General features: G+C 38.8%; 1 protein-coding gene across 1 annotated transcript in view; it reads left to right on the top strand.

Moving 5' to 3' along the window:
* Positions 1–20,422: 20,422 nt before the first annotated feature.
* Positions 20,423–26,636, top strand: part of LOC135198810 (uncharacterized) — a 61,666-nt gene continuing 55,452 nt past the window's right edge. The window contains exon 1 of the mRNA XM_064226774.1: positions 20,423–20,579. The gene's annotated coding sequence lies outside the window, so the exon portion shown is untranslated. The remainder of the gene's footprint in view (positions 20,580–26,636) is intronic.

Here is a 26,636-nt window from a genome sequence, read left to right as displayed (position 1 = left end):
TTTTCAAACTTTATCACACTAAGGCAAGGACACAGTACCCTAGGTTAAGTTAGGTTGGGTTGGGTTATGTTATGTAAATTGTGGCTGGTTAGGTCATTTGCCCATGAAATGAATGTCAGAAACTTTCAAAGCAAACATGTCCAAAATGAGTTTATAGTTTAAAGTAAAATGTTAGAATTAATAGAATATATTTATAATGCAACTATTTTTTTTAAAGAATTATGATATCTTGTATCTCTTAAGCGTTAAAAATACGAATACAAAGCAAAGGCTCATTTTCTATTAGTCTTACAAGGAGCAGTAACTGAAATAGTAAATATTCGAGTATTAAGAATGGCAAACATTGCTAAAAAAAAAAAAAAATCATTAAAATTAAGCGTTGCATATTTCTACAGGTGGTCTTGAGTGGAATAGAATGAAATATAGAATTTAGGCCAAAGGAAATTGAGAGTAAAAAGGTGTAAAAGGAGGAAAACCTCGCAGTTGCACTACTATTAAACAATTGTTAGGAGAGGTTGGACAGCCTGATGGACGAAAGAGAACATGAATAGACGTACAGTAAAACGAATAAAAGGGTTTGCAGCTAGGGGCCTATAGTGCACCGTGTGATGCACTGACGGTAGTAACCCCGCCTCCACTCCCATGAGGAAGTTTTCTTAAAGGAAACTTCTACCGTAATTTTGATAGAAACTGTCTGCAGTGAGGCATATTATGATGTAAACAAGCAGATTTGACTGGAGATAAGGTATTGCAGTACATTCCTTTTAAAATACTTTATTCAGAAATGCAATGAAGCTCTGATGATTTTACAGTTTATAACGTATCTCATAAAGCATTAGACATCGTATATCAAATCCCTCCAGGTCAATCTCAGAATTCTTTACCCTAGATATTGCTTATATAAAAGAAGTAAGAAACTCCGTAGTACTGTGCTGAGGAGAGAAAGGTGCCACGAAATTTGCAGATATTAACAAACGTTGGTGACACCAACGATAGCAGAGAATGGATGTCATTTTTTCTTAAGTCGTAAGAAATGACTGACAAGTCGGTAAACGGGGAAAGGGTATCCGAATTTGCTCTCAGTCACAAAAACATTAGCAGGGAAAATTAAGAAATAAAATTCCGCTTGGTTATCAGTTAATGATGAGAAGTTATGTGTAGAATTGGATACATATCTTGGAAAAACTGTTGGTAGCAACGGTTCTCAAATCCTTGAGATTTAGAGTTTATTTTTTAAGTTATATATACAGCGATGTGAAGGTTAACTTCCCTATTAATTTAAAACCGCACCATTGACTATTGTTAAACTAAATATCTAACATTGACTAATGCACCTAAGTTTTTAAAAACAATTCTAAGATTGATCGAAATATATTGACTCTGATGACCAAAATCTAAGAAAAATCTTGCTTATCAAATATCATTGGAAGTTAACTTTTGTTACCCTAACAGGGTGAAAATGAACGAAGTATTTTTGAAGTATGATTAAATTATCTAGAGCAGAATTCACTCATTTAGATAATAATCACAAAGACTAAACGTACTTGGGAATCTTGAAACCTAATTCAAACTATTGTGAGTGGGTTTGAATCCTTTCCCGGGAGGATATATATATGTGTGTGTGTGTAATTCCTTCCTTTTGCTCAAATAACTGAACATGCACATAGGTTACTAATTTGGTGTAGGGGTCCACCGGTATAAGAAACAAGAGATTGGTCGTTATTGTTGTTCTAAAAGGACGACCGCAGCCCAAGATATTATATCAAATATTGTACTTCTAGGAAGAACAAATACCGGTCAATACTTCGAGAAGAAAACGTTTATCATCAGACAGAAGGCAATGACACGTGATTAACAGAAATGTTGTTACAAATGGTAACAGGAGAAAAAAATAATGAATACGGGATAGTGACAAATACGATTGCTGGGAGAGAGAGAGAGAGAGAGAGAGAGAGAGAGAGAGAAAGTGAGTTTGACAGAAAAATAGACCAATAACAGGTATACTTGGTTTGCTTGCTAAAGCTCTAAACACCTCTCTGTAAAAGTAAGCAGGTGGAAATGTAATTTGTCTGGAGATACATGAAAAAATGTTCATTAATAAACGTCAAAATCCTTGAAGACACGTGCATTAGATAAATTCAAGTACAGAAATTAGGCGTAGGGACAAGGACGGTTAAGGCTGCTTAAAATAAATTCGGTCCCTTGAGCAGGTTACATGAAGCAGTGAATTCTGCATTCTAAAAGTGAAAGGCATGAAAGATTGATTAATAATTGTGTGATTATAAAGTTGACAAACTTGTAGCCTACAACAGAGAAGAGTATATGAAACAGGCACCGGGTGGTGACGTTACGTCGGAGCTGAAGTAAATTAAAGTTGGAAGTACCCCGTAGGAAGTAGTGCTTTCAGTGCACCTCACGCAATGAACTGTAGGAATTACTTAAAAGTCTGCAGCGTCCCTTCGCCCCTAGCTTCAACCTTTCATTTCTTTTACTGTACCTCCGTTCATATTCTCTTTCTTCCATCTGACTTCCATCTCTAAAAAATTATTTCTTAGTGCAACTACTTCGAGGTTTTCCTCCTGTTACACCTTTCAAACCTTCGTACTGGTAATTTCTTTTTAAGCGTTGAATGACCTCATAGGTCCCAGCGCTTGACCTTTGGCCTAAATTATATATTCTTTTCTATTGTGAAGTTGGAAGTCGCCATATCAGGACTCCCTCTCGATCTAGGGTTTCGAGACAGGCCAGAGTCAAGGCCTTGGTGTTCGTCGTTGCTTTGACCTCCCCAGGCAACCCGAGATCCCTCACAGGGCGGCTGACTCCGGCTTTGAATACACAACTTTGCACAAACACCTCTCAAACCATCTAAGCTTATCTTTCCCTTCTCATATTAACCCCTAGTCTGGTTCCCCTCCTCCAGCTGTTTCAACAAGTAGTTTTGGCATTTGTTTTACGAACGGATGCCCCTCCTGACTCCATCCCTCCCCATCTATCCGGGCTTGGGAACAGGGAACAGCACTGAGTTGCATTGGCTTCATTCCCAGTGGCTATGACACACAGCACACTGTGAATTTTTGTCACGTACACCGTGACATTTTTAACTCTGGAATAACTGTAATCAGCAAGTGCTTCGTCATCAGTGGAAGTCGAACCGTTCGTTGCCTGGTTTATTGGGTTGAAAATGGAATTTAGGCCAAAGGCCAATCACTGGGAACTATGAGGTCATTCAGCGCTGACATGCAAACTCACAGTAAAAGGCTCGATAGGTGTAACAGGAGGAAAACCTCGCAGTTGCACTAAGATGCAATTGTTAGGAGAGGGTGGAAAGTAAGATGGAAGAAAGAGAATATGAAAGGAGGTACAAAAAAGCAACAAAGGGGTTGCAGCTAGGGACCGAAGACACGCTGCAAAGAACCTTAAGTAATGCCTACAGTGCACCGCATGAGGCACTGACGACACTAACTCCCTAAGGTGGTTGCCTGGTTTAGAAACAATGATTGTACCGTACATAAGCTTATCGGATTTAGCTTTTGCACTTAAGAGCTATACCAACCCACTTCCACCATGATACCTGACGGGTAAGTTTGTAACACTTGGCTAATTATGAATTTTCGTCACATACACCGTGACATTGTTCTTCACAAATATTAACTCAGAATTGTCGTTTACCTCCCATTCACTAAACATTCATATTCATTCACAAATATTAAGCTCAGTGTTCAAAACGTACTATGCATTGTTGTTGCAAATCAGGCAGCGATTCGAGTCGCACTGATAACGAAGCACTTGGCAATTATAAATCTCTTTAGACGTAAGTTATCCCAGAGGTGTAGTGAATTGGATATTAAATATTTGTGGCCTCATATTTGTGAATAAAAAAATGTCACGATGTATATGACAGAACTTCATAATCGGCTACGTGTTACAAGCTTACCAATCTACTATAATGGTGGAGATGGCTTGATATCCATTCTAAGTACAAATCATGAATTCAACAGACATAAATAGTAAACATTTTGTACATGTGGGCCAAATGTCATTATATTTCATTAAAAACAAAATTACATTGGTTAAATACTGCTATTATTCTTTAATATCCATCACAAAACGTAAAAAATTAATAAATATTACTAAGAGTAATCTTTCACGTCCACGGATTTTACACAATAATATGGTAGGAAAACCCATATACCCAGCTGAGTATGTTAATGTAAGACAAGCGAAGCTATGGCCGTTTTCCTGATGCCTTTTATGATGGGTGTTAACTATCCTATCCCATCCCACACTTCGAAGATATATGGGTGAATGACCTCAAACATATTTACGCATGAAGTCATTTTCCTTGAAATGGAAAAGATCTTACGGGATAACTGTTGGGGAAGAAGCCTTATTAGATATGAATGCAAAAAAAATACAAGAATAGATTATTATTATTTATTTATTTTTTTTTTTTTTTGTTTATCCCAGTCCTCCAATTCGACTGGGTGGTATTTATAGTGTGGGGTTCCCTCCTCAGGAGTCCATCACTTTTCTTACTATGTGTGCCGTTTCTAGGATCACACTCTTCTGCATGAGTCCTGGAGCTACTTCAGCCTCTAGTTTTTCTAGATTCCTTTTCAGGGATCTTGGGATCGTGCCTAGTGTTCCTACGATTATGGGTACAATTTCCACTGGCATATCTCATATCTTTCTTATTTCTATTTTCAGATCTTGATACTTATCCATTTTTTCCCTCTCTTTCTCTTCAACTCTGGTGTCCCATGTTATTGCGACATCAATGAGTGATACTTTCTTCTTGACTTTGTCAATCAACGTCACGTCTGGTCTACTTGCACGTATCATCCTATCTGTTCTGATACCATAGTCCCAGAGGATCTTTGCCTGATCGTTTTCTATCACTCCTTCAAGTTGGTGCTCGTACCACTTATTACTGCAAGTAGCTGATGTTTCTTGCACAGGCTCCAGTGGAGGGCTTTTGCCACTGAATCATGCCTCTTTTTGTACTGGTTCTGTGCAAGTGCCGGACATTCGCTTGCTATGTGGTTTATGGTTTCATTTTTCGTATTGCACTTCCTACATATGGGAGAGATGTTATTTCCGTCTATCGTTCTTTGAACATATCTGGTTCTTAGGGCCTGATCTTGTGCCGCTGTTATCATTCCTTCAGTTTCTTTCTTTAGCTCTCCCCTCTGTAGCCATTGCCGCGTGTCATCGCTGGCTAGTTCTTTAGTCTGTCTCATGTATTGTCCGTGCATTGGTTTGTTGTGCCAGTTCTCTGTTCTGTTTGTCATCCTCCTGTCTCTGTATATTTGTGGGTCTTCGTCTACTTTTATTAGTCCTTCTTTCCATGCACTCTTTAGCCACTCGTCTTCACTGGTTTTCATATATTGCCCCAGTGCTCTGTTCTCGATGTTGACGCAGTCCTCTATACTTTGTAGTCCTCTCCCTCCTGTCTTTCGTGTTATGTATAGTCTGTCCGTATTTGCTCTTGGGTGTAGTGCTTTGTGTATTGTCATTTGTTTCCTGGTTTTCTGATCTATGCTGCGGAGTTCTGCCTTCGTCCATTCCAATATTCCTGCACTGTATCTGATTACTGGCACTGCCCATGTGTTTATGGCTTTTATCATATTTCCTCCATTGAGTTTTGCTTGAGTATCGCTTGAGTCTCTGCATATATTCTTTCCTGATCGTGTCCTTCATTATTCCCAGGTATTTGTATGCAGTCTCATCTATGTGTTTGATGTTGCTCCCATCTGGTAGCTTTATCCCTTCAGTTCTAGTTACTTTGCCCTTTTGTATATTGACTAAGGCGCATTTTTCTATTCCAAACTCCATCCTGATGTCCCCAGATACAATCCTTACAGTATGGATTAGGGTATCTATTTCCTTGATGCTCTTACCATGCAGCTTGATGTCGTCCATGAACATCAAATGGTTAATTCTTTTGCCTCTTTTCTTGAGGTGGTACCTGGCATCCATCTTCTGTAGTACTTTTGTCATGGGAATCATGACTACTACAAAGAGTAGTGGGGACAGCGAGTCTCCCTGGAAGATCCCTCTCCGGTTATTAACCTCTGCTAGTCTTATTCCAGAGCTTGTAAGTATTGTATTCCAGTTGTGCATTGTATTTTTGAGGAAGCTGATGGTGTTTTCCTCTGCCCCATATATTTTCAGGCATTCTATTAGCCATGTGTGTGGTATCATGTCGAAGGCTTTCTTATAGTCTATCCATGCCATGCTTAGGTTGCTTTTCCTTCTCCTACTGTTCTTCATTACCATTTTGTCTATCAGGAGCTGGTCTTTTGTGCCCCTACACTTCCTTCTGCAGCCTTTCTGTTGGTGGGGGATGGTGTTTGTCTCCTACAGGTAGTTGTATAGCCTTTCACTGATTATACCTGTTAGTAACTTCCACATTATTGGTAGGCAGGTGATAGGCCTGTAGTTACTGGCTATATTTCCCTTACTCTTGTCTTTTTGTACTAATGATGTCCTTCCTGTGGTCATCCATTTGGGTGCATAGTGATTTGTGATACAATGCTGGAGTTGTTCTGCTATTCATGGGTGTAGGGCCTTGAAGTTTTTGAGCCAGTATCCATGGACTTCATCGGGACCTGGGGCTTTCCAGTTTGGCATTTTCTTTAGTTGGTGTCTGACTGTGTCTGTCGTGATGTCAGTGAATCTTTTTTATTCTCCCTGTTTCTTCTTCCTTGACTTCCTGGAGCCATGTTGCATGTTTGTTGTGTGATACCGGATTGCTCCATATGTTTTCCCAGAGTCTCTTACTTGGTTCGGCTTCAGGATTTCTAGGTGGTTGTCTTCCCCTCTTAGTTGTCTGTATAGTCTTTTCTGGTTTTGTTCCGAATAGTTTGTTCTGTTGGTATCCCTTATTCCTGTTCATGTACCGTTGGATCTTATGTGCTTTGGCCTTAAGCCTCTGTTTTACATCTTCTATTGTGTTGTTTAGTCCCCTCTCTTGTACTTTGTATTTCTGGTCGAGTTCCTCCCTTGTTTTCTTTCTTCTTAGCCTTTTTTCTGCCATCTCTTTCAGTTTACTCAAGTCAGATCTCATCACCATGATTTGCTTTTCCAGGCGCCTTTTCCAAGGAGGTTGCTGTTTTGGTTTCTGTTGGTTTGGTTGTGCTGGTGGTGTTGGTGTTCGTATCCCCATCAGTTCTGCTACTAATCTTGCTCCTGCATATGCCAAGTTATTTGTTTCTGTGATACTGGTGGTGTGTATTTTGCCCATTATTTCATTGACCTCACTTGTTTTCTCCCTTAATTTCTTGGCATTGTAGGCTTTCATGAAGGGGATCTTTGTTCTCTCTGTATCTGGCTCCATCCATTGTCTAATCTTTTCTACCCATTCAGTCCTCTCTGTTACTTCGTCGGTGTTTCTTCGTTGTCGTGTGACATTTCCCTTTCCAGTTCTTCTCTTTCTGTTGGGGAGAGCCAGTTCTTTTTCTTTATGTTCCTTACTTGGTCTGCCAGCCTCTGCTCTGTTTGGGGGGTGTTATTCCTCTCATTCCAGATGTTGACCAACCTTCTTCTATATCCTCTCTCCGTCGGGTTGCTTCTAATGTAGCATCTCCATATTTCCTTATTTTCTTCTCTTGTCCATTTCTTCCTTTGGTTTGCTTCTGTAGCTCCAATCTCAGGCTGTTGGTTACTGTCGTTGTGGTGGTCAGTTGCTGGATGACGACCTCCAAGTACCTGACTGTCTTCCCCTTCAATTGGGTTGAATACCTGGCTGCCGGACGAAGCTCCTCTGTTGCCAGAGGTTCCATTTACGTCGTTGTCGTTTATTCCTTCATTTCTTTCCATCATTGCCGAGTTTTGCTATTTAACCCATAGCTGGACCCTACCCCATCAGGGATAAGTACTCATTTACAGCTGAGTAGACTGAGGAATTTATGGTAAGGATCCTTTCCCAAGGAATCAACGCCGAGGAGAGCGGTCACCCATCCAACGACTGACTAGCCCCAATGTTGCTTAACCTGTCGATCGACGACCTTACCCACTCTGCCACGGCGCCACATTATTATTATTATTATTATTATTATTATTATTATTATTATTATTAATTATTATTATTATTATTATTATTGAAAAAGAAACCCACAAAATCACTGTGTAACTTGTATACTTCTAAGTATTTACATTTAATTTTACTCCACACTCGAGTACTTTCAGGCCCTATCTGTGGCCCATTTTCAAAGAGATGTTTGGGTTGTCAGCCTGGGTCAAGGCCCAGCAGTCCTCTGGAACTACTACTCGTTGAGCTGTCAGTTATGTGATGGCTGTTCTGGTTTCCTTGAGAGTTGCTAATCCCCTCTTGTCGCTCTGATATCCTGAGCTGATGGTCAATGGGATTAACAGTTGTGGTAAGGGAGTGGTCACCAAAAGTCTGTTGGGCAGAAAACCTAATCTCCAGGTCAGCAGGGTCATTCTTAGCTTCTTTTAATATCAAAGCTCTGCTTAGGGGATTTTCTGATGTAAAACCTTTGTTTCCTTCTATTACTTTAATCTCTCTGATGAGTGCTCCTTCTACTCCTGTGACTAATATTATTGCTTTTGTATACAAGCCTACTGTTTTTTTAAATCCATCCTATGGTCATTTTCCCAACAATGCTTAGCTAGGCATTGTTGGGAAAATGACCATAGAATGGATTTTAAAAACAGTAAGCTTATATACAAAAGCAATAAAATTAAGTCACAGGAGGGTAGTAGAAGGAGCACTCATCAGAGAGATTAAAGTAATAGAAAGAAACAAAGGTTTTACCTCAGAAGATCCCATAAGCAGAAAATTTGATATTAAAAGAAGCTAAGATTGACCCTGCTGACCTGGAGATTAGGTTTTCTGCCCAACAGACCTTTGGTGACCACTCGTTTACCACAACTGTTAATCCCATTGACCATCAGCTCAGGATATCAGAGCGACAAAAGGGGATTAGCAACTCTCAAGGAAACCAGAACAGCCATCACATAAATGACAGCTCAACGAGAAGTTCCAGAAGACTGCTGGGCCTTGACCCAGCCTGATATCCCAAAATCTCTTGAAAATGGGCCACAGATAGGGCCTGAAAGTACTCGAGAGCGGAGTAAAATTAAATGTAAAATCTTAGAAGAAAACAAGTTACACAGTGATTTTGTGGGTTTCTTTTTCAATCTTCAGAAGAAAACTGAAACAAGTTTTTGTTTGGTTCATTATTATTATTATTATTATTATTATTATTATTATTATTATTATTATTATTATTATTATTATTATTATTATTATTATTATTATTATTATTTCTTTTCTCTATCACAGTCCTCCAATTTGACTGGGTGGTATTTATAGTGTGGGGTTCCGGGTTGCATCCTGCCTCCTTAGGAGTCCATCACTTTTCTTACTATGTGTGCCGTTTCTAGGATCACACTCTTCTGCATGAGTCCTGGAGCTACTTCAGCCTCTAGTTTTTCTAGATTCCTTTTCAGGGATCTTGGGATCGTGCCTAGTGCTCCTATGATTATGGGTACGATTTCCACTGGCATATCCCATATCCTTCTTATTTCTATTTTCAGATCTTGATACTTGTCCATTTTTTCCCTCTCTTTCTCTTCAACTCTGGTGTCCCATGGTATTACGACATCAATGAGTGATACTTTCTTCTTGACTTTGTCAATCAACGTCACGTCTGGTCTGTTTGCACGTATCACCCTATCCGTTCTGATACCATAGTCCCAGAGGATCTTTGCGTGATCATTTTCTATCACTCCATCAGGTTGGTGCTCGTACCACTTATTACTGCAAGGTAGCTGATGTTTCTTGCACAGGCTCCAGTGGAGGGCTTTTGCCACTGAATCATGCCTCTTTTTGTACTAGTTCTGTGCAAGTGCCGGGCATTCGCTTGCTATGTGGTTTATGGTTTCATTTTTCGTATTGCACTTCCTACATATGGGAGAGATGTTATTTCCGTCTATCGTTCTTTGAACATATCTGGTTCTTAGGGCCTGATCTTGTGCCGCTGTTATCATTCCTTCAGTTTCCTTCTTTAGCTCTCCCCTCTGTAGCCATTGCCATGTGTCATCGCTGGCTAGTTCTTTAGTCTGTCTCATGTATTGTCCGTGCATTGGTTTGTTGTGCCAGTCCTTTGTTCTGTCTGTCATTCTCCTGTCTCTGTATATTTCTGGGTCTTCGTCTACTTTTATTAGTCCTTCTTCCCATGCACTCTTTAGCCACTCGTCTTCACTGGTTTTCAGATATTGCCCCAGTGCTCTGTTCTCAATGTTGACGCAGTCCTCTATACTTAGTAGTCCTCTCCCTCCTTCCTTTCGTGTTATGTATAGTCTGTCCGTATTTGCTCTTGGGTGTAGTGCTTTGTGTATTGTCATATGTTTCCTGGTTTTCTGATCTATGCTGCGGAGTTCTGCCTTTGTCCATTTCACTATTCCTGCGCTGTATCTGATTACTGGCACTGCCCATGTGTTTATGGCTTTTATCATATTTCCGGCGTTGAGTTTTGACTTGAGTATCGCCTTGAGTCTCTGCATGTATTCTTTCCTGATCGTGTCCTTCATCTCTTGGTGTTTTATATCCCCTCCTTCCATTATTCCCAGGTATTTGTATCCTGTCTCATCTATGTGTTTGATGTTGCTACCATCTGGTAGCTTTATCCCTTCAGTTCTCGTTACTTTGCCTTTTTGTATGTTGACTAAGGCGCATTTTTCTATTCCAAACTCCATCCTGATGTCCCCAGATACAATCCTTACAGTCTGGATTAGGGTATCTATTTCCTTGATGCTCTTACCATACAGCTTGATGTCGTCCATGAACATCAGATGGTTGATTCTGTTGCCTCTTTACTAAGGATGTTCTTCCTGTGGTCATCCATTTGGGTGCTTGGTGATTTGTGATACAATGCTGGAGCTTTTCTGCTATTCGTAGGTGTAGGGCCTTGAAGTTTTTGAGCCAGTATCCATGGACTTCATCGGGACCTGGGGCTTTCCAGTTTGGCATTTTCTTTAGTTGGTGTCTGACTGTGTCTGTCGTGATCTCTGTGAATCTTTGTTTTATTCTCCCTGTTTCTTCTTCCTTGACTTCCTGGAGCCATGTTGCATGTTTGTTGTGTGATTAACCGGGTGCTCCATTATGTTTTCCCCAGAGTATCTTACTTGGTTCAGCTTCAGGAATTTCTGGGTGGTTGTCTTCCCTCTTAGTTGGCTGTATAGTCTTTTCTGGTTGGTTCCGAATAGTTTGTTCTGTTGGTATCCCTTATTCTGTTCATGTACCGTTGGATCTTATGTGCTTTTGGCCTTAAGCCTCTGTTTTATCTTCTATTTGTGTTGTTTAGTCCCCCTCTCTTGTACTTTGTATTTCTGGTTGAGTTCCTCCCTTGTTGCATGTTTGTTGTGTGATACCGGGTTGCTCCATATGTTTTCCCAGAGTCTCTTACTTGGTTCGGCTTCAGGAATTTCTGGGTGGTTGTCTTCCCCTCTTAGTTGGCTGTATAGTCTTTTCTGGTTGGTTCCGAATAGTTTGTTCTGTTGGTATCCCTTATTCCTGTTCATGTACCGTTGGATCTTATGTGCTTTGGCCTTAAGCCTCTGTTTTACATCTTCTATTGTGTTGTTTAGTCCCCTCTCTTGTACTTTGTATTTCTGGTTGAGTTCCTCCCTTGTTTTCTTGCTTCTTAGCCTTTTTTCTGCCATCTCTTTCAGTTTACTCAAGTCAGATCTCATCACCATGATTTGCTTTTCCAGGCGCCTTTTCCAAGGAGGTTGCTGTTTTGGTTTCTGTGTTGGTTGGTTGTTGGTGGCGTTGGTGTTCGTGTCCCCATCAGTTCTGCTACTAATCTTGCTCCTGCATATACCAAGTTATTTGTTTCTGTGATACTGGTGGTGTGTATTATGCCCATTATTTCATTGACCTCACTTGTTTTCTCCCTTAATTTCTTGGTGCTGTAGGCTTTCATGGAGGGGATCTTTGTTCTCTCTGTATCTGGCTCCATCCATTGTCTAATCTTTTCTACCCATTCCGTCCTCTCTGTTACTTCGTCGGTGTTTCTTCGTGTGTGTTGTTTTGATACCCTCATCATCCCTATCGTCTTCTTAGCCTTTTTTCTGCCATCTCTTTCAGTTTACTCAAGTCAGATACCTCATCATCCCTATTCGTCTTCTTAGCCTTTTTTCTGCCATCTCTTTCAGTTTACTCAAAGTCAGATTCGTCGGTGTTTCTTCGTGTGTCGTTGTTTGATCACCTCATCATCCCTTGTTTTCTCCCTTAATTTCTTGGTGTTGTAGGCTTTCATGGAGGGGATCTTTGTTCTCTCTGTATCTGCTCCATCCATTGTCTAATCTTTTTCTACCCATTCCGTCCTCTCTGTTACTTCGTCGGTGTTTCTTCGTGTCGTTGTTTGATACCTCATCATCCCTATCGTCTTCTGTGGCATCGTCTCTCAGTTCGTCTTCGTGTAATTCGTTGTCGATTGACATTTCCCTTTTCAGTTCTTCTCTTTCTGTTGGGGAGAGCCAGTTCTTTTTCTTTATGTTCCTTACTTGGTCTGCCAGCCTCTGCTCTGTTTGGGGGGTGTTATTCCTCTCATTCCAGATGTTGACCAATCTTCTTCTATATCCTCTCTCCGTCGGGTTGCTTCTGATATAGCATCTCCATATTTCCTTATTTTCTTCTCTTGTCCATTTCTTCCTTTTCGCTTCTGTAGCTCCAATCTCAGGCTGTTGATGACTGTCGTTGTGGTGATCAGTTGCTGGATGACGACCTCCAAGTACCTGACCGTCTTCCCCTTCAATTGGGTTGAATACCTGGTTGCCGGACGAAGCTCCTCTGTTGCCAGAGGATCCATTTACGTCGTTGTCGTTTATTCCTTCATTTCTTTCCATCATTGCTGAGTTTTGCTATTTAACCCATAGCTGGACCCTACCCCATCAGGGATAGGTACTCATTTACAGCTGAGTAGACTGAGGAAATTATGGTAAAGATCCTTTCCCAAGGAATCAACGCCGAGGAGAGCGGTCACCCATCCAACGACTGACCAGCCCCAATGTTGCTTAACTTGACTTAAGTCCATTGACGACCTAACCCACTCCTCCACGGCGCCACTTTTATTATTATTATTATTATTATTATTATTATTATTATTATTATTATTATTATTATTATTATTATTATTATTATTATTATTATGGCTACTACGAAGAGTAGTGGGGACAGTGAGTCGCCCTGGAAGATCCTTCTCCTGATATTAACCTCTGCTAGTCTATTCCAGAGCTTGTAAGTATTGTATCCCAGTTGGGCATTGTATTTTTGAGGAAGCTGATGGTGTTTTCCTCTGCCCCATATATTTTCAGGCATTCTATTAGCCATGTGTGTGGTATCATGTCGAAGGCTGTCTTATAGTCTATTCATGCCATGCGTAGGTTGGTTTTCCTTCTCTTACTGTTCTTCATTACCACTTTGTCTATCAGGAGCTGGTCTTTTGTGCCCCTACACTTCCTTCTGCAGCCTTTCTGTTGGTGGGGGATGGTGTTTGTATCCTACAGGTAGTTGTATACCCTTTCGCTGATGATACCTGTTAGTAACTTCCACATTATTGGTAGGCAGGTGATAGGCCTGTAGTTACTGGCTATATTTCCCTTACTCTGGTCTTTCTGGACTAAGGATGTTCTTCCTGTGGTCATCCATTTGGGCGCATGGTGATTTTTGATACAATGCTGGAGTTGTTCTGCTATTCTTGGGTGTAGGGCCTTGAAGCTTTTGAGCCAGTATCCATGGACTTCATCGGGACCTGGGGCTTTCCAGTTGGGCATTTTCTTTAGTTGGTGTCTGACTGTGTCTGTCGTGATGTCAGTGAATCTTTTTTATTCTCCCTGTTTCTTCTGCCTTGACTTCCTGGAGCCATGTTGCATCTCTGGTGGTTCCGAATAGTTTGTTCTGTTGGTATCCCTTATTCCTGTTCATGTATTGTTGGATCTTATGTGCTTTGGCCTTAAGCCTCTGTTTTACATCTTCTATTGTGTTGTTTAGTCCCCTCTCCTGTACTTTGTATTTCTCGTTCAGTTCCTCCCTTGTTTTCTTGCTTCTTAGCCTTTTTTCTGCCATCTCTTTCAGTTTACTCAAGTCAGATCTCATCACCATGATTATTATTATTATTATTATTTTTTTTTTTTTTGCTCTATCACAGTCCTCCAATTCGACTGGGTGGTATTTATAGTGTGGGGTTCCGGGTTGCATCCTGCCTCCTTAAGAGTCCATCACTTTTTTTACTATGAGCGCCGTTTCTAGGATCACACTCTTCTGCATGAGTCCTGATGCTACTTCAGCGTCTAGTTTTTCTAGATTCCTTTTCAAGGATCTTGGGATCGTCCCTAGTGCTCATATGATTATGGGTACGATTTCCACTGGCATATCCCATATCCTTCTTATTTCTATTTTCAGATCTTGATACTTATCCATTTTTTCCCTCTCTTTCTCTTCAACTCTGGTGTCCCATGGTATTGCGATATCAATGAGTGATACTTTCTTCTTGACTTTGTCAATCAACGTCACATCTGGTCTATTTGCACGTATCACCCTATCCGTTCTGATACCATAGTCCCAGAGGATCTTTGCCTGATCGTTTTCTATCACTCCATCAGGTTGGTGCTCGTACCACTTATTACTGCAAGGTAGCTGATGTTTCTTGCACAGGCTCCAGTGGAGGGCTTTTGCCACTGAATCATGCCTCTTTTTGTACTGGTTCTGTGCAATTGCCGGGCATTCGCTTGCTATGTGGTTTATGGTTTCATTTTTCGTATTGCACTTCCTACATATGGGAGAGATGTTATTTCCGTCTATCGTTCTTTGAACATATCTGGGTCTTAGGGCCTGATCTTGTGCCGCTGTTATCATTCCTTCAGTTTCCTTCTTTAGCTCTCCCCTCTGTAGCCATTGCCATGTGTCATCGCTGGCTAGTTCTTTAGTCTGTCTCATGTATTGTCCGTGCATTGGTTTGTTGTGCCAGTCCTCTGTTCTGTCTGTCATTCTCCTATCTCCGTATATTTCTGGGTCTTCGTCTACTTTTATTAGTCCTTCTTCCCATGCACTCTTTAGCCACTCGTCTTCACTGGTTTTCAGATATTGCCCCAGTGCTCTGTTCTCGATGTTGACGCAGTCTTCTATACTTAGTAGTCCTCTCCCTCCTTCCTTTCGTTTTATGTATAGTCTGTCCGTATTTGCTCTTGGGTGTAGTGCTTTGTGTATTGTCATATGTTTCCTGGTTTTCTGATCTATGCTGCGGAGTTCTGCCTTCGTCCATTCCACTATTCCTGCGCTGTATCTGATTACTGGCACTGCCCAAGTGTTTATGGCTTTTATCATATTTCCGGCGTTGAGTTTTGACTTGAGTATCGCCTTGAGTCTCTGCATATATTCTTTCCTGATCGTGTCCTTCATCTCTTGGTGTTTTATATCCCCTCCTTCCATTATTCCCAGGTATTTGTATCCTGTCATTCTTATTATTAATTTATTATTAATATTATTAATTATTATTATTATTATTATTATTTATTATTATTATTATTATTATTATTATTTATTATTATTATTATTCATTATTAATATTAATATAATTATTATTATTAATTATTAGTATATTATTATTATATTAATTATTATTATTATTATTATATTATTATTATTATTATTATTATTTAGCAATCATCACACTGAACAGAATCTCTGCTTTCATAGGGCTGGCCGGAATAGATTGATACTGGAAAAAAAGAATTAATTTTCCCCATTCTTAGATATTATACAGAACCACATTAATAGCATCACAAGAATAAGAGTGAGATGGATCCAAGAAGACCTTGATATCTGAAGAGATGAATCATCTGCAGAACCTTCCGGCTTCGTCCAAATCAGAACCCATAAATTTCAAACCAGTTGCTTGTATTATATATACATTCTCATATCATATTTTTCATATCATAAGCTCAACAGGTCTCCATTTTTGCAGACGTCCGTACAAATTCTGTTTTGTCTGAACTTTTGTTGTTAGCTCAGAATTATGTTCAAATCGTCTGAAAATAAAGTCCACAACTTATTTCGTCCATTCAAGTTCCATGTTGCAAATTCAACAATACAACAAAATAAGGAGGGGTTCAAAGCCCTCTTTCAGCTTAAAAGTATAAACAGTGAGCAGGGTGGAGGCAACATCGTACGTCTGGAAGTGCATCGCACCCACTTAACTATTTTTCGTAAGACGTTCCAGCGAGTTTATTTTAAGTATATCCTTGACTTCAGTTATTTCAAAGGTGACAACAAAAACTGTGGGGAAAAAAAAGTCGGACACAAGTAAAGACTTTCACGTCTCTCTCTCTCTCTCTCTCTCTCTCTCTCTCTCTCTAACAATAGAAGTAGGTAAAAAGCTTTTAAAACCCATAAATGAATTAAATCCTCTTGAGATGGACAGACAACGATAACCGAAAACACAAAGCTCTGGGAATCCTGAGAGGCAATAAAAAAAAAAAAAAAAAAAAAAAAAAAATTAAAAAATGCGCTGAAGTTTCTCCGGCGCAATCGAATTTTCTGTACAGTGTATAATGCTGCATGAGCCGCGGGCCCATGAAACTTTCAGCCATGGCCACGTGGTGGCCTGTCATATAGCGTTGCCAGACACACGATCATAGATAACTTTAATCTTAGATCAAAGAAAAACTACTGAAGCTAGAGGGCTGCAATTCACTATGATTGATGACTCCTCGGTAGTTTTGAAGATCTGAGGGTGGGCAGGAAAAGTGCAGACGGACAGCCAAAGCCATGTCAGCAGTTTTCTTTTACAGAAAACTAAAATTGAAATAAAAAAGAAAAAAGTTAAGAGTATATAGTTACAGAGATCGCATATTGAAGGGGCTGGCTACAGAAAAAAGGAAAACTATCTTCAAAAGGGAGAAAGGCCCCACAATTCAACACAAGACTAACGAAACGAAAACTCTGTTGCATTACAGTATCAAAAATTAATTATCTTGTGCCGTCTAGGGCTACAACCTCTCCTTTCGTTCTATAGTCAACCGAGCCTTTCCTTCTGTTTTCTTTTATCTCGGTCGCAAAGCTTCGCCACTCTCTTGGCAGGAGCTTTCTCCCTCTCATGACCATGAGGCTTTCTGAAGTTCCACCTTCACAAAAGCTCCTCTCCGTATCTCGTGCTCCATCGACTTACTCCCATCTGCGATCGCTTTGGGCGTCAAGAAGCGAAATCTCAGAGGGTTCCTGGAAGTCTTTGAAGTCAGGTTAGCTTAGCAATGTCGTTCCAGGTCGTCTCGAGTGATTAGGTGCTTCCAGTCAAATCGGCCTAACCACTCTAACGAATTGGACAATAGTCCTCTCTTTGCTTGTGGTAGTTTATATGGAAATATTAAATTTTTATGTTAATAATCGTTCATAATACTCTGCTCACACTGACTTTTTATCAAACAGAATAGGGAAATAATCCCCGTAGGAAGGTGGTGCCATCAATGCACCTCATACGGTGCAATGTACGTATTACTTAAGGTTCCTTGCAGCGTCCCTTCGGCTTCTGTAGTAGATTCACATCAACCGTGCATTTGACGTCTAGGCTAGTCCCTTACGACGCTCCTGATTGGTTGTTGATAAGACAATCACAGGACTGGAAACTCTCAGTCTCTCGAGGGTTCACATAGGCAGAAAGTATGTTCCATCTCTCCTGAGGGATAAATCTTTCAGGAGAGGTGGAACATACATCCGGCTTATGTAAACTCTCTCGAGAGACTGAGAGTTTCCAGCCCTGTGATTGGCTTATCAATAGTCAATCAAGAGCGTTGTAAGGGACTGGCCTAGACGTCAAATGCACGGTTGATATGAATCTACTATAGCTGCAACTACTTCATTCCTCTTACTGTACATCCGTTCATATTATCTTTCTTCCATCTTACTTTCCACCCTGTCCTAACAATTGATTCATAGTGCAACTGCGAGGCTTTCCTTCTGTTACACCTTTAAAACCTTTTCACTCTCAATTTCCGTTTTAGCGCTGAATGGCCTTTGCCCCAGTGCTTGGCATTATGCCTAAAACCTATAAATCAATCAATTAATAGGGAAATAATGAAGATACTTTCCATTTCATGAAACTTAGTCATACAGCTAGTGTAATGCACAGGGGGAGGGGATGCAGACACCATCCCCTTTGTAGCTATTTGTGAGTCTGATTGCTCAATACTACTAGTGCACATTACTTAGTAGTATTGTAAGTGCTCCTTCTCTAACCGAGTTCCCATAACAAAGGGATACCCGGCAAAACTGAAATCTTGTTGGGAAGAGCGGGGTGGTGCCAGGGGGAGGGGGCCGTAGTAGAAAGGGGGCAGCGGAGGGAAGGGAAGAAGGAAGAGGGGGGAACGGGAGGAGAAGAAATATGAAGGGAAGGTATGATAAGAAATAAGAGGGAGAGGGAAAAGGAAGAGAGAGAAGGAAGAATGAAAAAAGTAGCAGAAGACAAGTTTTTGTGGCTCTTACTAAAAATACCACTGGCCATATTCCTAGCTTTCTCCTACAACCTTGACCAACACGTATTTATCCTGGTGGGTCTCTGGAGGTCTCACTGCGGGGGCGAAGGGGAAAAATTGCTCATGAACTCAAGCTGTCAATATACGTAGGTTGCAAACGACGCCTAGCACAGTACGACAACTGTTCTCCCCTTACATATCAACATTTATGAATTTTCAGCAGAGCGTGTCTAACCTACTATATTAAAATAATTGCAGCAACGAGGCAATGAGTGAGCAACTGAAATCGAGTAATCGACTGAGCTCCGCTATGTGAAGGCAAAGATTGAATGAAATCCATTTTCAAACATCTTCAACTACTTTATTCATTCAGTGCTACCATGCGTGGCATCGATGATGGATGGGTTAATTACAAAAAGTTTAAAAATAACTGGACATTCAATAGACTAAATATGAAAGGAGGTGCAGTGCACCTTTGAAATCTGTTAAAGCGAGATATTAGTTCTGCTGTAATAAAGGATAAGGACTTTAATTGAAAAATCTAGTTATTTTATCCAATAGTGGTCATCTACAACAGACAGAATAAATCTCTCTCATATCTATCCTTTAAGCTACATTCAACAGCCATACATTAATAAAATCCATAAATCAGGAGGCAATTCGGCAGTTCTGAAGATCTTAAATTGAGAGAGAGAGAGAGAGAGAGAGAGAGAGAGAGGGAGAGAAGAATGGTCGTTAATGGTCTGCGAAAATGTTGTTACCTGAACTTTGATCGTTCTTAATAGTCAGGGAAAAGGACAGTCTCACTCATGTTATCTCTTTCAGAAAGTACGTGTTTGGTGAATGCATGTCAGTCAAGATTTGCTTGGGAATAACATACCAAATCACCATAACGCTATAGTATCATTAAAATATTACTTCGTATACTAAAAATAAAAAAAATAAAAGCTTGCGAATCTTCTGCGCAAAAACTTGTTACCCGAGTAAAAAGAAAAAAGAAGAAACGCGAGTTGACTTACAAGAACTTCAAGACTACTGCGTTTAACTTTTCTCTGTGTATTGTCCTCTGCGTCGAAAGTGGAACGTGGAGTAAATTATTTGTGTTTGGATGACACATGTTCGGGTTTACAAGTGTTCTTGTGACTTCAGTGATTACCAAGTCTTTCATAGACAATCGTTTTTAGAGTTCAAAACAGAATGTGAATGTAGAAACATACTTTTCATAATAATAATAATAAAAAAAATTAGTGTCTCAGCTACGACTTCCTGTAAATTTCATTTAACTCTTCGAAATTTATCGCATTACTTGATAACTATCATTGCTAGGGCTTCTCAAAACATGCCCCCATTTTTACAGTAAAAGTGTCGCTGCGAGGTCATCATAACAATGGGAGCTACTATTCCTAGAATGCCCATCAGCATCACGCTCACGTGATTATTGTATGCAGTTCTCGGTGATTCAACATGCCCAGTGTCTGGGGATGTGCAGATCCTCATCATTTGCATTCTCTGAACGAAAACTTTTGAGATGAATATAATGTTTATTAAGTTTCTCCCGTTAAAGTTTGTCAGTTCGCGTGATTTTACCATATAAAAGGATGCAAAAAGGTTTTTGGGGAAAATGTTGTCTACACTTTAAATATAATGACGAACGGAAAAATTAGAAACTATGCATAAATCACATCGTGTGTCTGAATTTTTCGTTCGCTTCCCACCTGGGTGACTCCCACCTGTGCTGCCAGACACATCGTCGCCCCGGGAAAAATTATCGTACTTCCAAAGTAATTTGATTTTAAAACCAAGGTTTTCATGAAAAAACGTACGTGAAACATTTGAAAGATAAGTGTTCCATTTCAATAATAGGGATATCATAACTATTTAAAGCAAAGTTTCGGGAAAACATCAGCACTCACAAACGGGAAGCTGTGTTTGCCATATCGGGGAGCAGCCAGTTCCCCCACTAAGCGACTTTCAGTCCCAGTAAAGAAGAGTGAGTGGTTTCGTTAAGTGCTAAGTGTGTCTGTACTTAGAGACTGGACGTGTTTTCCCTACAAAAGAACCAGGAGATATTTATTCATAAGGTATGGTGCGTTCTTTGAATAACTGTTAAAAACAATCATTAAAACTCATAAAATGAAAGCGCAATGCTCTCAGAAAGTGAAAGTGTTCGATGCGTGTCTGTCTGGTGGTGATGTCATCCATGTGACAGAAAGACAGACAATTCATTGAAGAGTTGATTCATACCTTTACCAGTAGTCATTTTAAGGAAGTGTGAATGGCTAGGTTGCAAATGTGTCAGCCAAAAGTAAAATTAATGGCGAATTTTTAAAGCTAGAACAATAGGAACATTTTAACCTAAAGTTATGATTGGGTTTTAAGTAGATAAAAATTATAAATTAATATGACAATGAATCCTTTTTCTCATTTTATGGTTTTGTGAAGCAATTTCAGATTGGCATATTAGAATAATGATCAAAAGTAAAGAAAATCACAAGGGTAACAAAGCGCTTAGATATTCTTCGTCTGATGCAATTCTAATAACCACGAACATTAAAAGCCACAAACTGTTACTTTTTCAATTGCATTGGTCCCAAACTGTTACTTTTTCAATTGCATTGGTGTAACACGCTGCACGCAGCGCCATCAATGGCCATGAAAAGTTAGTGGGAAGACATCAACCAAATGGCGCAGTTTGGCTCGGCCGCTCGGGTCGAAGATGGGTCATGGCCCACCCACTCGCTTGCTGCTCGCCCTCATGAAATCTCTCCCATTTCGCCCTCCCTACCTGCCTCCCCCGATGAGCAAAAGACCACTTTCATAATGCCATTCATTGTTTCAGGGAAAGTTTTAATAGTAACTTTCACTCTTCCGTAGATAATTTTAAACGATTCATTCTCACATGACTCATTTCAAAGGGGCCCATTATCTTAATCATTCTTTTGTAAATTTATATATATATATATATATATATATATATATATATATATATACATATATATACATATATATATATATATATGTATGTATGTATATATATGTATATGTATATATATGTATATACATATGTAATAATCATATATATAATATATATATATATATATATACATATATATGTATTGTTATGTATGTATGTATATATATTACAGGAAGAATTTGCTTTTATCACATCACTGTGATTCATATAACATCCAGTTCGCTCTACCTCGGAATTAATATTTTTTCACATATGTTAACTAAAGGAGAATTTTTTTTTTAGTTGTGTCCTGATTTCTCCTCTGTGCGCTTGTTCGAATCCACGAGAGGACGAAATGATTATCAACTAAAAAAAACTTCCCTTTCGGTTAACATATATTAAAATATATTAATTCCGAGTTGAGGGAATTTGATATTAAAGGACATTTATAGCTTAATGTATAAATAAATAATATATATGTGTGTATGTGTTTATTAGACTGTTTCATTCTGCCATTCATTCTTTCAAAGCAAATTTTTAACTCAATAGGGCGAGCAGATACTATGTATTTAAGCAACTCCCGAGTGGCAGCTTCTGAGTGGTGATCAGCTGACTTGCAAAGTCGCTCGTTTTCCTATCTTTCATTCCAGTAATCTCCGGATATGACGATTGAATTCGGTGGCCATATACCTCTTGGTGTCTCACTACTTTCCGATTAACTTTGTGTTTACAATTCATAGATTTTAGTATTTTCAGTTATATTTCGTGCACTGTAAACGAAAAAAATGACTTGAATATTTCATACATCTCCAAAAGAATTTAAGTGTTTAAAACCCCATGAAACTATACCATATCTCGATTAACAAAATCAGTGACGTTATTCAGCATTACACATTAGCCACGATCTGTGTATCTTTTATCTGCATACGGTTTCGTAACCTCCAGGTGAAATCTATATAGCCCAAAAGGAATTATCAACTTATTAACATCAAAATCCCTCAGAGTTAAACTTCATCTTGGGTTACGCAAGAAAGATCTTTTATCGGAAACTCAAACGTTGCCCAGATTATTCTATTATAATTTGATTTCGTAGCTCCAACGCCCCGATAGCAATTGCCTTCGGAACTACAAAGCGAAGACAATAGGGATGAACAAGGTGCGCCTCTTACCGTTATATATACTCAAAGGTTTCAACGGGAAAGCTTAAGATTAAATTGGCATCAAAAAGATGTTACCTTTGGAAGATCAGGCTGCATCTTCATAATGGCACATCTACGGATAATTTGTATGTTCAGTGTTCGAACTTGGATTGAGTAATGTTAGGGTGAAAAAATTCTTCATTTGTAGACAAAAACTTTCTTATAGGTCATAAATCCAGATTTATCGTAGCCTGGTAAACTTTCGAGAGAGAGAGAGAGAGAGAGAGAGAGAGAGAGAGAGAGAGAGAGAGAGAGAGAGAGAGAGAGAGAGAGAGAAACGAAAACATTTGTCGAGTGTGAAGCTAGTTACCTGAAATCTGGAGGAAGCCATGCAAGGTGCGAACTAGGAAAACTACCTCGAACAAAAAAATTGAAAGAGAAAGATGTGAGCAATCATGAAAAGAAGCCGGGGAAAACAAAAGACGCGAGACCATCTCGGGATACTCAAAAGATCCTGGTCTGTATATTTAACTTTGTGAAAAAAGGAAGGTAAACTGTGGGTGGGCGTTGCAGGTAGGGTGTGACGGACTAGGATGCTTACGTCACGCCCGCCTGAGTCACCCGCACCTCATGTTACGGCAAGAGGCGCCCACTTCGTCAGAGCTGGAAGGAAGGAAGAGACTCGTGAGGGACAGGTGGCCGCTGCCTTAAACGTTATCAAGTGCAGTAGGAGGCTTATGGCGGGCAAAACTTACACAGGGATTTAGAAAGGAAATCTTCGGTCATTTGTCACTCTCCATTCTCAGAGGAATTCAAGATGAATACGCAAAATAGAAAGCGAACAAATATTACAGACATAGTATGCATATGGACTGTTGCCAAACTGCTAGCAATACTTGCGCCGTATAAGGAAAGAGATAATAAGGAAAAATACATAAAGCAGATAAGGAGAAAGTGGGGAGGAAAAACTTCCTTTGTGTTGACTCCCCCACTCCGACAAGAAATAAGAACGGCTTTCAAAGTAGGAAGAGCGAAAGGGAAACAAACAAACAAAAAAAGCTAGCCATTGTGAAGCCAGTTATCATGGCAGTGTCCCGGATGTTGGAAGGAAGGAAGAAATTATTGCGCTGTGTCGGCTAATTTCCTTCATAATAGAGACTGAGGGCTGAAAAGAAATGGCAGTACCGGAAACATTTCTGTTAATTTCATTGGTAGACAATAATGACAATCATTCCGTTTACACATTAACACAGCCAGAATATAAGTGGTTGAGTTTTTTTTCGTAAATTTTATTACTTGAACAAAAAGGTAATCGCCTACAAGAGATATACTTTTTTGTTATGGAATACAGGATGGCTTACAAAAATCAATAACTGTAAAGTTACACCAGTATCAAGAATTCTTGCATATTACATATATGTATATATATATATACATATATATATATATATATATATATATATATATATATATATAGTATATATATTATTATAAAAGGTGTCATTGGGTTCTTTGATTTGATAAAGGACGAATAAAGTGAAATTTGTTTAAATATGAAACTATAAACATTGAGTCACGAGTGCTAGTGGTTAATTAGCTGACAGAAACACACATGTAACCTAAATGTTCGTAGATTTTTATTTTCATAGAGACATGGTATGTTGTGGCACGTATTCAGGGTGCAGATAATCAAGGAAGTCCAAACAGGGCACGAAAAGCTCTTATGGTGTTCTATGGTCTACGTGACAATCGATGGTAAATATATATATATATATATATATATATATATATATATATATATATATATATATATATATATATATATATAATATATATATATATATATAAAGATATATGCCACGAAGGAAAAATAAATGAAGGAGGTCTGCAAGATCTTTCGACGTTAAAAGTCCTTTACTGAGCAGAGACTGACATACATACGAGAAAAGACAATACAAGAAGATTCGTATAACTGACAGATAGGGATTATAAAGAGATTAGTACCTAGAATCCAACACACCTGGAAGATAAGAAACCTTCCCAAACAAGCATAAACAATGGGTGCAATTAAAGGTTTAAGACAATCATCTCAGATACAATTTCAAGACAATTAAAGGATTATAGGTGACAGCTATTCAGAACTTGGTAAACAAAACCATATTCACAATACATGACAGACATACATTACAACAAAATTAATAACTCTAAGGCAACTGATTTTTATTTAAGTCAGTAATTATATCTTTGAGGTCATTCTTAAACATGTTACAGATACAAGGGTCTAAGTGAAAAAGGCCACGACTAACATTGAAATTACAATGAAAAGTAAGTTGTATTAAAGCAGATTCTAAAAGATTTCGTGGTAAGACATCTCTTGACCTTGCAATTACTGAACTATCAATCCAATTTATTCGGTGGTTGTTTTCACTTAAATGAATGAATAATGCATTAGATTTTTGCCCAGTTTTTACAGAATATTTATGCTGGCTTAGCCTTACTTCTAAGCCTTTGCTAGACTGTCCGAGATAAAATGAGGGACAATCCATACATGGAATTTTATATATTATGTTGTTGCTTTCTCTGGGGCCATTTTTTATTAACATTCCTTGTAGTGTGTTATTATAGGAAAAAACCTTTAATTGCACCCATTGTTTATGCTTGTTTGGGAAGGTTTCTTATCTTCCAGGTGTGTCGGATTCTAGGTACTAATCTCTTTATAATCCTTATCTGTCAGTTATACGAATCTTCTTGTATTGTCTTTTCTCGTATATATGTCAGTCTCTGCTCAGTAAAGGACTTTTAACGTCGAAAGATCTTGCAGACCTCCTTCGTTTATTTTTCCTTCGTGGCATATATCTTTATTTATGGATTTATCACGTTCCTAACTTTCGTGATTCAGTTATACACACACACACACACACACACACACACACATATATAATATATAATATATATATATATATATTATATATAGATATATATATATATATATATATATATATATATATATATATATATATATATATATATATGATATATATATATATATAAGATATATTATATATATTCTATATATATGTAGTATATTCTATATATATATATATATATATATATATATATATATATATATATATATGGCTGATACGTTTGCAACTGTAATATCCATAATGCCCTCTTAACTTCTCGAATTCATCCGGCTTTTTAGATGCGTTTGTCAATACAAAGCCTTACATACAAATGCAAGGAATAAGAATTAATTGTGATTATATTATATATATCTGTGAGAGACAAATCGGCACTATTTTCACAACATTTCCAAGGATAAGCTGAAAATAACCCATTATTATGAGAATATTTTTAGTTTAATACTGTGTATTTCAACATTAACCTAATTACCCACACAGGAGGTGGCTTTTGAGAGAGAACAAAAAAGTCAATACCTCGTTCATATTCTAATTCCTGTATTGTGGGTGAATCCATATGCGGATAACTAACAACATTAGATGATTCATACACTTATCAGCAGCAATCGAACCATGTACTCACAAAATGCATTCTAACCTTGACCAAGCGCCATCTAGAAGGTCAGTCAATGAAACTTAAGACTACCACAGTGGCAGTAAACGGGAATACTTATGTAGACGTTGCCTTGAAGTACCAATGACTTCAGATTCTTAACGCACCGTATTCCAAGGCAGAGAAGCAACTATTTGGAGACTGTGAACCACTCGGGGAAAAGTATTCCTGAAACGGCAGATGTGCCTCTTTTGAGGCCAATGTCAACCATTTTTCTCACCCCTGTGGAGAACCGGTTAAAAAATGATTAGCATGCCGTCCGCTCTGCCAGACGCATTGTGCTTGCAGCCACATATCTGACACTCATCTTCGAAATTAAAACTAGAAAGATTAAAATACTGTATATATACATGTATATATATATATATATATATATATATATATATATATATATATATATATATATATATATATGGGTGTACGTATTTGTACCTAAGTCACCGTGTTTCTACATTAGGTAACTCAATAGT

Source organism: Macrobrachium nipponense, chromosome 22, assembly GCF_015104395.2.
Source record: "Macrobrachium nipponense isolate FS-2020 chromosome 22, ASM1510439v2, whole genome shotgun sequence".
Lineage (NCBI taxonomy): Eukaryota > Metazoa > Arthropoda > Malacostraca > Decapoda > Palaemonidae > Macrobrachium > Macrobrachium nipponense.
This window is presented reverse-complemented; position numbering and strand designations above follow the sequence as displayed.